Raw genomic sequence first — 16,268 nt, 5'->3', positions numbered from 1 at the left:
GACTCTTGTTCCTGAATATTGTTATGATCACACCACGACTCGTTAATCATAAGTCATATACCCCTGCCCTTCTTCTTACCAGAGAGTTGTTTGTTTCTGTCGGCGCGATGTGTGAAAGAAACCGGGTGGCTGTACAGACTCTGATAACGTATCCCAAGTGAGCCATGTTTCCGTGAAACAGAGAATGTTACAATCTCTGATGTCTCTCTGGAAGACAGACCTTGCTCGAATTTCATCTACCTTGTTGTCAAGAGACTGGACATTGGCGAGTAGTATACGCGGGAGCGGTGAGCGATGTGCCCGTCTATGGAGCCTGACCAGAAAACCGCTCCGTCTGCCCCTTCTGAGGCGCCGTTGTTTTGGGTCGCCGGCTGGGATCTGATCCATTGTCCTGGGTGGTGGTCCAAACAGAGGATCCGCTTCGGGAAAGTAGTATTCCTGGTCGTAATGTTGGTAAGTTGATGTTGCTCTTATATCCAATAGTTCTTCCCGACAGTATGTAATTCGACTTAAGATTTCCTGGGGTAACAGTGTAAGAAATAATACATAAAAAAAACAAAATACTGCATAGTTTCCTAAAAAAGGGAAGCGAGGCAACCATCTCTGTCGGCGTGTGAGCTGAGCATGTTTTTGGTTTCCCATGGGTTCTGGGAACGAAGCCATAAGTTTCCTAACTGTAAAAAAAAACGTCCTGAGGACGTACGTGAAAAATTAGCCTCTTCTGGGAACGTACATTTTTTAGGTTGTAGGGAGGTTCTGAGAATGTTTTACTATGGTTCCCTGAAAGGTTCCCTGGGAGTTTTCTTTTGCGTTCTGAGAATTTAAATTCTAGGTTATAATAACACTGCTATCTTAGGCTAATTGTTTTAAACTCCAAACACAGATAGGACAAACATGAATTAATTTGCTTCGGCATTAATCATGCAAACACATTTATCTTTCATTGTGGCATGGCATCAGTGAGATTCAAAACTATGCTCTGCTGTTTTCTATCCATGGAATTAGTCCACTGTGCCACCATTATGGAACTAGCATGCCATGTTGTTGTTTTTTATTCATACAAAGCAGTTTATTTTTGGCTATTCAATCAGACTCCATTTGAAAGGAAACAAGCACACATTAAGATCAGGTGTGGCCAATTAGTGGGCATGGCCAACACACCTGAAGAGACTTAACAAGACAGAGGATAGAGAGAGTTTTTTTCATGCTCAGAATGGAATGTATATGTTTACAGGATCGGTGTCCCCACCGCGGGACGGTTGAGCTAACGCGCGTTAATGTGATTAGCATGAGGTTGTAAGTAACAAGAGAATTTCCCAGGACAAAAACATATCTGATATGGGCAGAAAGCTTAAATTATTGTTAATCTAACTGCACTGTCCAAATTACAGTAAATATTGCAGTGAAAGATTACCATGCTATTGTGTGCACAGTTATGAACTTGAAAATGTATTAATAAACCAATTAGGCACATTTGTGCAGACTTGATATGACATTTTGAACTGAAATGCAATTGTTCATTGCATCAGTGCAAAACTTTGCACATACACTTCTTCCATCTAGTGGCCAAAATATAAATTGCACCTAAACTGGAATAATACATTGTGCCCTTTCTCTTGCATTTCACATATGATGAAAAAATTAAATAATAATAAAAATGCATGTTTTTTCTATGTATTATATTTTTCCAGATCTAATGTGTTGTATTCTCCAACGTTAATTTCACATTTGCACAAACTTCAAAGTGTTTCCTTTCAAATGGTATCAAGAATATGCATATCCTTGCTTCAGGTCCTGAGCTACAGGCAGTTAGATTTGGGTATGTAATTTTAGCCGAAAACTGAAAAAAGGGTACGATCCTTCTTTGAACATTAGTAATGATTTCTTGAGGTTTTTTGGAAAGTGTTCTGAATGTTCTGAGAGCAGGACTTTAAAAAGGACTATGAAGAAACCTGAAAAAAACCTTATGCTGAAGTACTGAAATTCCCCTTGAAGAATCATTCCCAAAATGTTGTCGGTAGGTTGTATGCAAAATAACCATAGGACAACCAGTCTCTCACCAAGCTCTAAGAAACATATGGTTCTCAGAACATTATACGTTAGCTGGGCTGTGTTTGAACACAACATGTTAGAATCTATTTTTCTTATTGGCAATTATCAACACAGGCACTCCAACGGGCTCTCTCTGTCGTGCCAAATAAAAGACTGGAATTAATGCTTCAATTGTGGAGCTTCAAATAAAAATACCTCTCACAACCAACAGTCAGAATCAAGGTCGTTTTGGAACTATGCTGTGCCTGGCCGGATTTCAATGGTCGGCGTTAGTGGATTTTCCTGGACACTCTAGTATGCAATTACATTAGACACACTTGTGGAAGAGATCTGAAATGACAGGATTAATTGCAGTCAAAGGATTAATTACTGTTATGTTTGTCAATATGTCTCTTTTGATGGTTCATGTCAATCAGTACTGCATTAATTAGCCTCAAAGTGACCATTGCAGTTACAGGATGAAGTCCAGCCTGTGTATACAATGTGTCCTGTTATGTTTATGTCAATGTCTCCATTGATGTTTTATGTCGATCAGTGCTTCTTTAGTTATCGCCAAAGTTACTGTTGCATTTACAGGATTTATACAAGGCTCATATGTTTTTGTTGTTGTTGTTGTTTGCAGCTGCGGGCCCATGCTGTGGACATGAATGGGAACAAGGTGGAAAGCCCCATAGACCTATACATCTACGTCATCGACATGAATGACAACCGGCCAGAGTTCCAGAACCAGGTCTACAATGGCTCTGTGGCTGAAGGCTCAAAGCCAGGTACATAAACTAGGACAGTAAAATAGTGTGTTTTTTCTTAAGTATTTCAAGTATATGAACGGAGGCATGATGATTTTAAAGGTAGAAAGAAGACCATGTCATGATTGGAGGAACACTTGTTTTACCAGTCAGTGATAAAGGCCAGATGTTTATCTACATTGTGTTCAGACACCAGATGTTTATCTAAGGTTGTGTTCAGGCAATGTTGTACTGCCAAGTTTAATGACAGGAGAATTTATAAACAACGCAGGTGAGAGACCGAGAGAGAGAAAGAAAGAGTACACACACACACGCAACACACACATTGCAATAGTCTCTCCTCAGTGGAGCGTGGGTCTGTTCTCTGTTCTAGACCTGCTAATTAGCGAGGAGAACCAAACGTATTAAAAATGTCTGTATTTTCAACTGACTGCGACTCTCTTGTAAAAACAAAGACAGTGTGTTGGGGTTACAACACTGTCAATTTGTATTTAAAAAAAATGTAGGTCACAACTAATTAGCTAATTATTCTCTCTCTCGCTCTCTCTTGTCTCGCTCTATATTTGTATATTCTTCATTTCTATTGTAAAAGACCAAGTCCATAATATGTCAAGAACAGCTCAAATAAGCAAAGATAAACAACAGTACAACATTACTTTAAGACATGAAGTTCATTCAATCCAGAAGATTTCAAGAACTTTGAAAGTTTCTTCAAGTGCAGACGCAAAACCATCAAGTGCTATGATGAAACTGGCTCTCATGAGGACCGCCACAGGAAAGGAAGACCCAGAGTTACCTCTGCTGTAGAGGATACATTCATTACAGTTAACTGCACCTCAGATTGCAGCCCAAATAAATGATTCACGGTGTTGAAGTAATAGACACATCTCAACATCAACTGTTCAGAGGAGACTGCGTGAATCAGGCATTCATGGTCAAATTGCTTCAAAGAAACCACTACTAAAGGACACCAACAAGAAGAGACTTGCTTGGCCCAAGAAACATGAGCAATGGACATTAGGCTGGTGGAAATCTGTCCCTTGTTCTGATGAGTCCAAATTGGAGGTTTTTGGTTCCAACCACCGTGTCTTTGCGAGACGCAGAATAGGTGAACGGATGATCTCCTCATGTGTAGTTCCCACCGTGAAGCATGGTGGAGAAGGTGTGATGGTGTTGGGCTGCTTTGCTGGTGACAATGTCTGTGATTTATTTAGAATTCAAGGCACACTTAACCAGCATGGCTACCACAGCATTCTACAGCAATACGCCATCCCATCTGGTTTGCGCTTAGTGAGACATTTGTTTTTCAACAGGACAATGACATGACACCCACCTCCAGGTTGTGTAAGGGTTATCTGACCAAGAAGGAGAGTTATGGAGTTGTGCATCAGATGACCTGGCCTCCACAATCACTTGACCTCAACCCAATTGAGATGCTTTGGGATGAGAGTGATGAGAGTGATGAGAGTCCGCAGAGTGATGGGAAAGCAGCCAACAAGTGCTCAACATATGTGGGAACTCCTTCAAGACTTTTTGAAAAGTATTCCAGGTGAAGCTGGTTGACAGAATGCTAAAGGTGTGCAAAGCTGTCAAGGCAAAGGGTGTCTACTTGGAAGAATCTCAAATCTAAAATATATTTTTCTTTGCTTAACACTTTTTTGGTTAATTAATGATTCCATATGTGTTATTTCATAGTTTTGATGTCTTCACTATTATTCTACAATGTAATTGTTTTTTAAAATAAATAAATACAGTGCCTTGCGAAAGTCTTCGGCCCCCTTGAACTTTGCGACCTTTTGCCACATTTCAGGCTTCAAACATAAAGATATAAAACTGTATTTTTTTGTGAAGAATCAACAACAAGTGGGACACAATCATGAAGTGGAACGACATTTATTGGATATTTCAAACTTTTTTAACAAATCAAAAACTGAAAAATTGGGCGTGCAAAATTATTCAGCCCCCTTAAGTTAATACTTTGTAGCGCCACCTTTTGCTGCGATTATAGCTGTAAGTCGCTTGGGGTATGTCTCTATCAGTTTTGCACATCGAGAGACTGAAAATGTTTCCCATTCCTCCTTGCAAAACAGCTCGAGCTCAGTGAGGTTGGATGGAGAGCATTTGTGAACAGCAGTTTTCAGTTCTTTCCACAGATTCTCGATTGGATTCAGGTCTGGACTTTGACTTGGCCATTCTAACACCTGGATATGTTTATTTTTGAACCATTCCATTGTAGATTTTGCTTTATGTTTTTGATCATTGTCTTGTTGGAAGACAAATCTCCGTCCCAGTCTCAGGTCTTTTGCAGACTCCATCAGGCTTTCTTCCAGAATGGTCCTGTATTTGGCTCCATCCATCTTCCCATCAATTTTAACCATCTTCCCTGTCCCTGCTGAAGAAAAGCAGGCCCAAACCATGATGCTGCCACCACCATGTTTGACAGTGGGAATGGTGTGTTTAGGGTTATGGGTTGTGTTGCTTTTACGCCAAACATAACATTTTGCATTGTTGCCAAAAAGTTCAATTTTGGTTTCATCTGACCAGAGCACCTTCTTCCACATGTTTGGTGTGTCTCCCAGGTGGCTTGTGGCAAACTTTAAACGACACTTTTTATGGATATCTTTAAGAAATGGCTTTCTTCTTGCCACTTCCATAAAGGCCAGATTTGTGCAATATACGACTGATTGTTGTCCTATGGACAGAGTCTCCCACCTCAGCTGTAGATCTCTGCAGTTCATCCATAGTGATCATGGGCCTCTTGGCTGCATCTCTGATCAGTCTTCTCCTTGTATGAGCTGAAAGTTTAGAGGGACGGCCAGGTCTTGGTAGATTTGCAGTGGTCTGATACTCCTTCCATTTCAATATTATCGCTTGCACAGTGCTCCTTGGGATGTTTAAAGCTTGGGAAATCTTTTTGTATCCAAATCCGGCTTTAAACTTCTTCACAACAGTATCTCGGACCTGCCTGGTGTGTTCCTTGTTCTTCATGATGCTCTCTGCGCTTTTAACAGACCTCTGAGACTATCACAGTGCAGGTGCATTTATACGGAGACTTGATTACACACAGGTGGATTGTATTTCTCATCATTAGTCATTTAGGTCGACATTGGATCATTCGGAGATCCTCACTGAACTTCTGGAGAGAGTTTGCTGCACTGAATGTAAAGGGGCTGAATAATTTTGCACGCCCAAATGTTCAGTTTTTGATTTGTTAAATTTTTTTGAAATATCCAATAAATGTCGTTCCACTTCATGATTGTGTCCCACTTGTTGTTGATTCTTCACAAAAAAATACAGTTTTATATCTTTATGTTTGAAGCCTGAAATGTGGCAAAAGTTCACAAAGTTCAAGGGGGCCGAATACTTTCGCAAGGCATTGTATATGAGTAGGATGGGTCCAAGTTTTTGACTGGTACTGTAATTATCTAGTAGTCTGTTTTGTGGAATACAAACACTATGGGCTTCTATTGTATGCTGGAGTTAACACTGACAAGTATTTTTTTACATAGACCAGAGAGATTTTCTCTCTCCCTTTATCTATTTCATTCTTGCATGCAAGGATTTCTTTTAGGTTAGAGAGTCATGCCGCTGAGTTACAGTTGCCTAATTGTCTAAATAAGAAAATTAGAGTTGGGACGTTTTAGATAACTGGTGTATCTTCTGTGGGATGGTTATACTTTTCTGGAGCATTTAAAACATAAAGAAGTTCAGCACTATTTTATCCAACTAATCACTTAAACTGTAAACTGCTCACTTTAGGCTGGTAATGAGAATGGTCCTCCCATAATTATTTTGGTTCCATCAGACAGAATGTTTTTCTAACTGCTTAGAGTAAAGTGGGATGGGATGTGTTCAGCTCTAAAAGAGACATGTCTATAAGACTAGAAGACTCTTAATATCAAAATGCCTCTGAAGCATTACAGCTGATCCTCCATCTACTATGGCTGCTATATAAAACCACTAAAAGAGACAGACCTGCGGGGAGTTGCCCTTATCGCTGTCGCCAGATGCAACATTCTGTGTCAAATCAATCCATCAGTGAAACTGGGTTTAAAATGGCATGCTCGCCACCACAGACGTACACCCATCGGGAGACACAGAAACAAGCATGTCATTGGATTTGATCAGTCTTACATGTAAGTAATCAGGCAATTACACTACATAATTAGTAATCCAATTAGAACTAATCCAAGTGTTATTGTGATTCAGACAGGGGAAAATGATCAGTGGTGTGTATTTATTCATGTGTCATCACCAGGGTGTTCTACGAGTTTGCTTAGCACTTACCGCATGAGCTCTACAAGTTATTGGATGGTTATTGTAAATTGATAAGTTACACTGACATTGGTGAACCCTTGTCTATGGGGGAAAAAACTCAACACCACCACCACGTTCTCCTCATGCATAGGAGATCAGACAAATTTGTCGGAAATACACCAAAATGCTATAGTCGGTGATGAAAAAAGAGTTCTCAATCTTGTTGAAACTTGAGGCACTGAAATGAGAAGAGGTGTAAAGTATTTAAGTAAAAGTACTTGAAAGTATTACTTTACTTTACTAATCATATTTTTTGACTACTTTTACATCACTACATTCCTAAGGTCAAGTATGTACTTTTTACTCCATACATTTCACCTGCCACCCAAAAGCCCTCATTACATTTTGGCAGGACAGGAAAATTGTGTAATTCACACACTTATCAAGAGAAAATCCCTGGTCATCCCTACAGCCTCTGATCTGGCGGACTCACTAAACACATGCTTCTTTTGTAAATTATGTCTTGATTGTTGGAGTGTGCCACTGGCTTTCCATAAACTTCAAAAACAAGAAAATGATTCCTCCTGGTTTGCTTTATATAAAGCAGAGGCTCTTAAACTTTTTTTTGCCTGGGACCAAATTAGAAATTCTGTGTTTTCCTGGGACCCAAGCTTAAGAGAATATGCAACGATACATAAATATTGGTACATTTCATTGCCCTTATGTCTAAAACAAATGCAACATAGACAAAATCAAATAATAATGACATTAAATATCCATATTAATATATATTAATGTTCATTTTCCCCATTTAAAAACACTCTTACATATCTGTCTAGGTTGGAACTGTTGTTGTTAAAATACAATAAATTATTTTCCTTCTGAACTAGAATAAACTGATTGATCACATCACACTGATGCATAACATAACACACACACACAGGCTTTTTGATAGTGCAACCCTAAGTAACAGTACATATGAAAAATTATCAGGCCTACTGTACATCTTACTATATAAATTATTGTTGATAGAAAGTCTAGGTTGGAACTGTTGCTGTTAAAATACATATTTTTTTATTCTGAACTGGAATAAACTGATTGATCACATCACACATATGTAGACCAGAAAACACATACACACAATCCTAATGAGAGATGTGTGGCTGGTTGAAGTTTTCAACAAGCATGTCTATTCTGGGCTCAGTTTTTGATAGTGTAACACTGAGGTCAGGCGCAGCATCGACACTGTTTCTGTACTTGAGAACCCTGGCATGCATAGGTATGTGGTGCCAAACTGGATCAGAACATCTACTGCTTTCTCAGTCAGGCAGGAGAACATTTCCTGCTGTAGATGAATAACCCAGAACTGTGAGTGAGTTTCCTTCAAAAAGCATCTTGCTTTAATCAGTTTATTCCAGTTAAGAATAACAATTGTTTCCTGAAGCATTCTGCCCTGTTCTGAAAGAACTCCCTCGTTTTACCATCATGCTGTGGATGTTTGGTCAGGACGTGTTGATTTAATAATTTGTTCATTTTGAGAGACTCATTACTAAGCACTTCCCCACATGAAACACATTGTGGGTGCTCCTCTTTATAAGTTTGTTTGAAAGAGAGAGAAACAAATAGCTGCATATGCGTTTCATGACAATTGAGTTCAGTCAGAACTTGTGGCTAGCATGAGTCCATTTGATGACAGCAGTGACTGATGGTGAGTAGGAATGACAAGTCAATGGCTGACAGAGCATCATCTGCTGCTGAACGTTGCGCTGCATCGTGTCTGTCGCGGAGTGATCTTCAAAAAAACTGCAGAAAAATGATACGGTAAACCGCAAACACATGGGCATCTCCCTCTCACACTCGTAGCTGAATTGAGTAGAGACCGTTGCTTTACAGAGAGCACACTGAACAGGGAGCGCAGATTAACTTGGCTAAATCAATTCCAGTAATTCATTAAATAATTATACATTTACTCTGACACGTCGCAACCCACCTTTAACAGTCCGTGACGACCCATACTTTAAGAAAGGCTGATTAAGGAATTTGAAAATATTTATACATTTAGCAATTACATTGCATTGATACTTCAGTATATTTAAAACAAAATGCTTTTAGACTTTTACTCATGTAGTATTTTACTGGGTGACTCACTTTTACATGAGTAATTTTCTATTAAAGTATCTTTACTTTTACTCAAGTATGACAATTGGGTACTTTTTCCACCACTGTATATACTGTGTGCTTTCTCACACTCTCAATGTGTAATCTGAGGGAGGCCTCTTTCTGTCCTAAAGAGTTTGCTAACAGTCGGAGAAAGACTTGAGAGTCTTCACCGTCTCTTGGCCTGGGGGGCTAATTAGGCCTCAGCATCTGTACACAGGAGAGGAGAGATGGAGGAACGCAGGGATGTTTCAGGCAGTGTAATGGACCCAGAGTGTGTGACCGACTGCTATTCTGCGCTGAGTGCAGGAGAGCACATTTGCCTGGCTGATTGTTCACAGAGGAGCCACTCTGTTACAATTAATACCAAATAGATTGAGTCTCGGAGCTGGGAGTGCATTTAGCAGGAAGGTTCACCCAGAGATGCTGATGGAAAGTAGCTTCAGACACCAGTGAGTGCTTTGGTTTGTTAAAAATTCTGAAGTTTTACATTCACAAACACACACCCGGCATGGATATCGTAAACATGTTTTGTTCCTTAGAGACTTTATTTACACGAGAGATATAAAAGAGATTTCTTCTCCCTCAAGTCTGTACTGTACTGTACTCTAATATTCCCTCAACATGGAACGTTGTGAAGAGATGTGAAGAGACATTGCAGTTGGGCAGTTAAAATGTTTTGACTGCCCATGCATTGAGGTGTGAATGCGGTCAGATTTGGAGGTAATTTTCTGGGAGCTGGTTTTTATTGGCCCCTCCCGGGCTTGCCAGGGTTGTGTATGATGGTGGGTGGAGCTGCAATGTGCTCTGGTAACAGCCCTGGGAGGGCCAGCAGTGCCATTAGAGACAGTTCTGTGTGACCACTATGCTTTGTGTCCCCTTTTATCTGCCACATCTCCTCCTCCGCCTTATGCCTCTCGTCCTGCCCTGCCCTGCCCTTCCCCACTCACTCATTCACTTAATACTGCCTCCCCAAATCACTATTGTACTCTACTTTCCTGGCCCCCTCTAAATGCATGGTATTATCTTCCTCTTAGCCTCCTTTTCTTGTCTTTTCCCTTCTTTTTCTTTTGCCAACCCATTTTAGTGTAATTTCCTGCCTGCCCTCTGTATTCTCTGTCTCTTTCCATTTCCATCACTTTCAATTTCTTGCCATGGTATCTCTCTGCATCTGTGCTTGTGTCCATCTATCTCTCTCATGTTGCCCCCTTTTCTGTCCTCCACTCTCTCTCTCTCTCTCCTTCTGTAATTGGAAGGCAGGTGTTAACCTCAAGCTCAGTAATGTTTAGGAAGTTGATGGAGCCCAACAGTGGTCTCAACTCCCTCGCTCTCTCTCCCGTGTGACCAAATGGCCAACATGCCTTTCCTGCCTGTCTGCCACCAGTGAAATTTTCAGCCCCAGCGGTTTTGGCGGTAAAGCAATTAGGATTTGGAATTAGTTTTCAAATTAAAAAGGAATTAAACGGGCTAAGAGGTTAACCCTTTCAGGCATGGCCACATTCTTAGACAAAGAGCACTCTTTAAGCTTATTAAAGAAGCCCTCTTATTGAAATTAAAGATGTCAGAGTTTACGTACGATACATCACTTCTTTTTTCCTCCTTTGGACTGAAAGGTTGTTCAAATATTGATGTTCTCCTCTCTGGAATAAGGGTAATTGTTTTTCTTCTCGCTCCCTTCCTTCCCTTCCTTGGTTCTCTCTCTCCCCTTCTCTCTGTTTTTTTTGTCTCTGTTTCTTTCTCTCCTTGGGAAAAGTGACAAATCCTGCTTTGAAACTTAATGAAGTTTGAAATAGAATTCTCAGCTACAATTATCCCGTCGATGCTTGCTGTAAAGGGAATGATGGTGCTATCTCTGCCGAATTATGAGAGCCAACAGAACAAACACCTGTAGCTGTGAGAACCCATCATGTGTCTCTTCTCCTTCCTGTCTAAAACTCAACATATTTACACTACCTAAACCTATCTAATACTGTCCCTGTGCCTAGTTCTGCAGCTGATCTCCAGCAAAAGTGACCTTGGATTAGCTCCAATGGTTCTTGTTTCTCTTTCTTTTATCTCTCTATCCCTCTTTGCTTATCTCTTTCTCTCTTCCTGCACTTCTCTCAGTCTCTGTCTATGCATCCCTATATCTCTCTGTATATGCTTATCTGTCTCTTCTCCTCTTCGTCTCTCCCCTGTCTCTCCTCTTTGTTTCTACCTCCTTATACAGTATAACAACCCTAGTGTGTATGTGCTCCTGCGTCTCCCTGCCTCTGCCACTCTATCCCCCTAAGCTGACAGGAGCCTAGCTCTCCTCCTGGTGCAGCAGCAGCTTCAGCAGCAGTAGCAGCCTTTAAATGGCTGCCTGATGGAGAGTGACATTTTCCCTGAGCTGGGGAGAGGAACGAGGTGATCTCTCCCTTTTCCTGCACAGAGTGCTCCTAATTGCCTGGTCACATTTGTGAGCCTGGCTGACAAGCTCTTACAAATCAATAATTCTGCTCGGGGAGATTGGGACACAGCCCTTTCACCCCCCCCCCATCCCCTCCACGTCTACACACACACACACACACCTTCGGCCTTAAGTGGCTTTGTTTTTACCCATGATTCCAAGACAAATAGCGAGAGCGCATTGGAGCATTAAGGGCAGCCGTGCCGTTGAAGGCTGAAGTAATGGATGGTGGAAATGGCGGTAGAGCCAGTGCTGCTCATTACTAAATGGACTCTATAGGAAGGAACTTCAACCTGCCTGCCTGACAGCCTACTATATACAAGGATGGGATGAGTTTGTATTGTCTACTTATTTCCCCCCAGGAGCCCCTGATCAGAAAGTTTCCCTTCACTGAGGACATAGATGCAGGGAATGGGTTTAAATTAAATTTGGTTTGAAGTGTGTGTGTGTGTGTGTGTGTGTGTGTGTGTGTGTGTGTGTGTGTGTGTGTGTGTGTGTGTGTGTGTGTGTGTGTGTGTGTGTGTGTGTGTGTGTGTGTGTGTGTGTGTGTGTGTGTTGTATTTTCAGGTTGTGTGTGCACCCATAACATCCATTTAAAATATATATTTTTATAAATTCTTTAGGAAATGTGTAATGTGTTGTTTTTAAAATACATATATATTACAAAATGTTTTTGAATGTATGTAAAATGTATAACTTAATATGTTAAATACATCGGAAAATGTATTTCATGTATTTGAAAATGCATTATAAAATACATACATACATACATCATCAAACAATGTAATATATTACATTTGATTTTACTTGTAAGAAATATATGTTTCCATTCAAATGTATGGAAAATATGAAACATTAGCCAAATCTTATTGTAATGAATTGGTTACTGTCTTAACAATTGAGCTCTTTATTGTCACCTGCACTTGCATTCGGAAAGTTTTCAGACCTCTTGACCTTTTCCATATTTTGTTACGTTACATCCTTATTCTAAAATTATGAAAAAAATATTTTATCAAATCTACCCCATAACGACAAAGCGAAAACAGGTTTTTAGAATCTGCAAAGCTATTAAAAATTAAAAACAGAAATACTATATTTAGTATTCAGACCCTTTGCTATTAGACTCTAAATTGAGCAGACGTTCATCCTGTTTCCATTGATTGTCCTTGAGATGTTTCTACAACTTGATTGGTAAATTCAAAATATTGGACATTAATTGGAAAGGCAAACTGAGAAATCAGGGTAGAAGGTCCTTGGTCAGGGAGGTGACCAAGAACCCAATGGTAACTCTGACAGAGCTCCAGAGTTCCTCTGTGGAAATGGGAGAACCTTCCAGAAGGACAACCATCTCTGCAGCATTCCATCAATCATACCTTCATGGTAAAGTGGCCAGACAGAAGCCACTCCTCACTAATAGGCACGTGACAGCCCGCTTGTAGTTTGCCAAAGGCACCTAAAGGTGCTCAGGACGTCAGAGCTTGAGAGGATCTGCAATGAAGAATGGGAGAAACTCCCAAAATACAGGTGTGCCAAGCTTGTAGCATCATACCCAAGAAGACTCGCGGCTGTAATCACTGCCAAGGGTGCTTCAACATCGTACTCAGTAAAGGGTCTGAATACTTATGATAATGTGATATTTCAGTTTTTATTTTTAATACATTTGCAAACATTTCTAAAAACCTGTTTTTGCTTTTCAACTATAATGTATTGTGTGCAGATTGATGAGGGGAAGAAAAAAAACATTTGAACCATTTTAAAATAAGGCTGTAACATAACAAAATGTGGAAAAAGTCAAAGGGGTAGGAATAATTTCCGAATGCACTGTATGTCAGTATCATTAAAAGAAAACGTAAATATTTCAACTTGATATTCGTCATCTCTAGTACCACCCCACAACATCACCATATATGTAAAAATGGCACTTTTCAATGTTTTGTAGTAAAGAGAAAGATGTGTTTCCAATGGCATCCGTGTGATTTTGACCAGTTTTGAGGAGGCATTGCCTAATAATTGTCTACTAATTGGTTGATAATGTCATTGGAAACACTTCTCTTTCTCTTCCTGTTTTACTGCAAAACATAGAAAAACACAATTTTCACATATGTTGATGTTCGGGTGGTGCTGGAGAGGATGAATATGCAGTAGAAAAAGTGAAGATTCCCTTTAAGACTCCAGAACTGGCAGTGTACAAGCCCAACCTTTGGTAACAGACTACATACAGGCGTAAGCTGAAGATAGGCACTTACTATAGTAATTTTTAAAATGTATGTTATCCTCTTGAGATAGGAAATGTTTTGTTTTTTTAGAAAACATGTGCTCTTTATGACAGAATGTTAAAATATCTCCATTGATCAACATGTAAAGAGTCATTTAAGTATCCTCTGAAGGGACAAACTATGTCATGTGCCGAATAAGGAACCATTTGTGTCACCCTGTTAATGCATTACATGCATTTCAGCAAAGATGCAAATGTATGTAGATATATTTAAAATACATTTTACGTTAAGTTAAATATATTGAAATGTATATTGTTTTCAAATGGGTGTATGAGAATGGGGCACGTATGTTAAATCTCTTGGTGTTTGTATGACTGATCCTAGCTCTGTCTTTGCCAGTAGGAGGTGTTTCCTTCACTGAGCAATTCACAGTGTTTTCCTCTAACTGTTGCTGGCTGTTTCTCTTCTCTGTTGGCAGGCACGTTGGTGATGCAAGTGACAGCCAACGACTCAGATGACGACACCACAGCCAATGGGATGGTGCGCTACCGGATCCTGTCCCAGACCCCCCACATGCCCATCCCCAACATGTTCACCATCAACAGTGAGACGGGAGACATCTTCACCATGGCTGCTGGCCTGGACAGGGAGGTCAGTAGCACAACAAGGTCACGCTGTCTGTCAGGGGAGCAGGGGGGATGAAGGGGCATTGACTTCCTGTTGGATCAGTTTCATGTCAGCCTGTTACTGCACATCCACAGTGAATGTTGTTGGTGTTAGCTATAGTCTGACAGTGGATGGTGTTCTCATTCCTATAGGTCACCACCCCTGTACACCAGTCAGTCACCTTTTGTCCTTAATAACTAACTCAGGATTCCCTCCCTCCCTAGACTAAACCTTAACCATTATGAGTAAAATAGTCAAACAGGGTTGGGGTCAATTCCTATCTATATTCCAGTCTGTTCAGGAACTGAATTATATTATTAATGTTTAGAGACTGTTCATGTCCGATTCAGTTGAAAGTAGTTTAAATGGAATTGATCCCAACCCTGCAAACAGCACCATTAATGACTATAAAATATCAACACGTTCTGGTCCTCCTGGAGGGGGTCATGGGAATGGATTTCACCTGATTTATCCTCTACCCTACCCCTGCAGGTGTGTGCCCCTCCTTATCCCACTTCTTCTTAGATCACTAATGAGGGAGATCATGGAGGGTCAACTCTGTTTATCCCATAATGCATCAGCAGGCTGTCGGCAGAGTCTTTTATGAGAAGCTGTTCTCACCCTGCAGTCTGTCTCTCACAGTGCCTCAGATTATCTCAGACTCACTCTCCTAACACCCTGCAGTCTGTCTCTCACAGTCCCTCACATTATCTCAGACTCATACTCCTAATACCCTGCAGTCTGTCTCTCACAGTCCCTCACATTATCTCAGACTCACGCTCCTAACACCCTGCAGTCTGTCTCTCACAGTCCCTCACATTATTTCAGACTCTCACTCCTAACACCCTGCAGTCTGTCTCTCACAGTCCCTCACATTATTTCAGACTCTCACTCCTAACACCCTGCAGTCTGTCTCTCACAGTCCCTCACATTATTTCAGACTCTCACTCCTAACACCCTGCAGTCTGTCTCTCACAGTCCCTCACATTATTTCAGACTCTCACACCTAACACCCTGCAGTCTGTCTTTCACAGTCCCTCACATTATTTCAGACTCTCACTCCTAATACCCTGCAGTCTGTCTCTCACAGTCCCTCACATTATTTCAGACTCTCACACCTAACACCCTGCTCTCACTCCTAACACCCTGTCTGTCTCTCACAGTCCCTCACATTATTTCAGACTCTCACTCCTAACACCCTGCAGGTCTGTCTTTCACAGTCCCTCACATTATTTCAGACTCTCACTCCTAATACCCTGCAGTCTGTCTCTCACAGTCCCTCACATTATTTCAGACTCTCACTCCTAACACCCTGCAGTCTGTCTCTCACAGTCCCTCACATTATTTCAGACTCTCACTCCTAACACCCTGCAGTCTGTCTCTCACAGTCCCTCACATTATTTCAGACTCTCACTCCTAACACCCTCTCACAGTCCCTCACATTATTTCAGACTCTCACTCCTAACACCCTGCAGTCTGTCTCTCACAGTCCCTCACATTATTTCAGACTCTCACTCCTAACACCCTGCAGTCTCTCACAGTCTAACACCCTCAGTCTGTCTCTCAGTCCCTCACATTATTTCAGACTCTCACTCCTAACACCCTGCAGTCTGTCTCTCACAGTCCCTCACATTATTTCAGACTCTCACTCCTAACACCCTGCAGTCTGTCTCTCACAGTCCCTCACATTATTTCAGACTCTCACTCCTAACACCCTGCAGTCTGTCTCTCACAGTCCCTCAC

At 40.9% G+C, this 16,268-nt stretch overlaps 1 pseudogene; it reads left to right on the top strand.

Moving 5' to 3' along the window:
• LOC135540169 (cadherin-4-like) overlaps window positions 1–16,268 on the top strand; it is a 341,293-nt pseudogene that overhangs the window by 299,620 nt on the left and 25,405 nt on the right.

This window comes from Oncorhynchus masou, chromosome 5, assembly GCF_036934945.1.
Source record: "Oncorhynchus masou masou isolate Uvic2021 chromosome 5, UVic_Omas_1.1, whole genome shotgun sequence".
In the NCBI taxonomy this organism is placed as follows: Eukaryota; Metazoa; Chordata; class Actinopteri; order Salmoniformes; family Salmonidae; genus Oncorhynchus; species Oncorhynchus masou.
The sequence above is the reverse complement of the archived record's forward strand: the minus strand, read 5'-3'. Positions and strand labels throughout refer to the sequence as shown.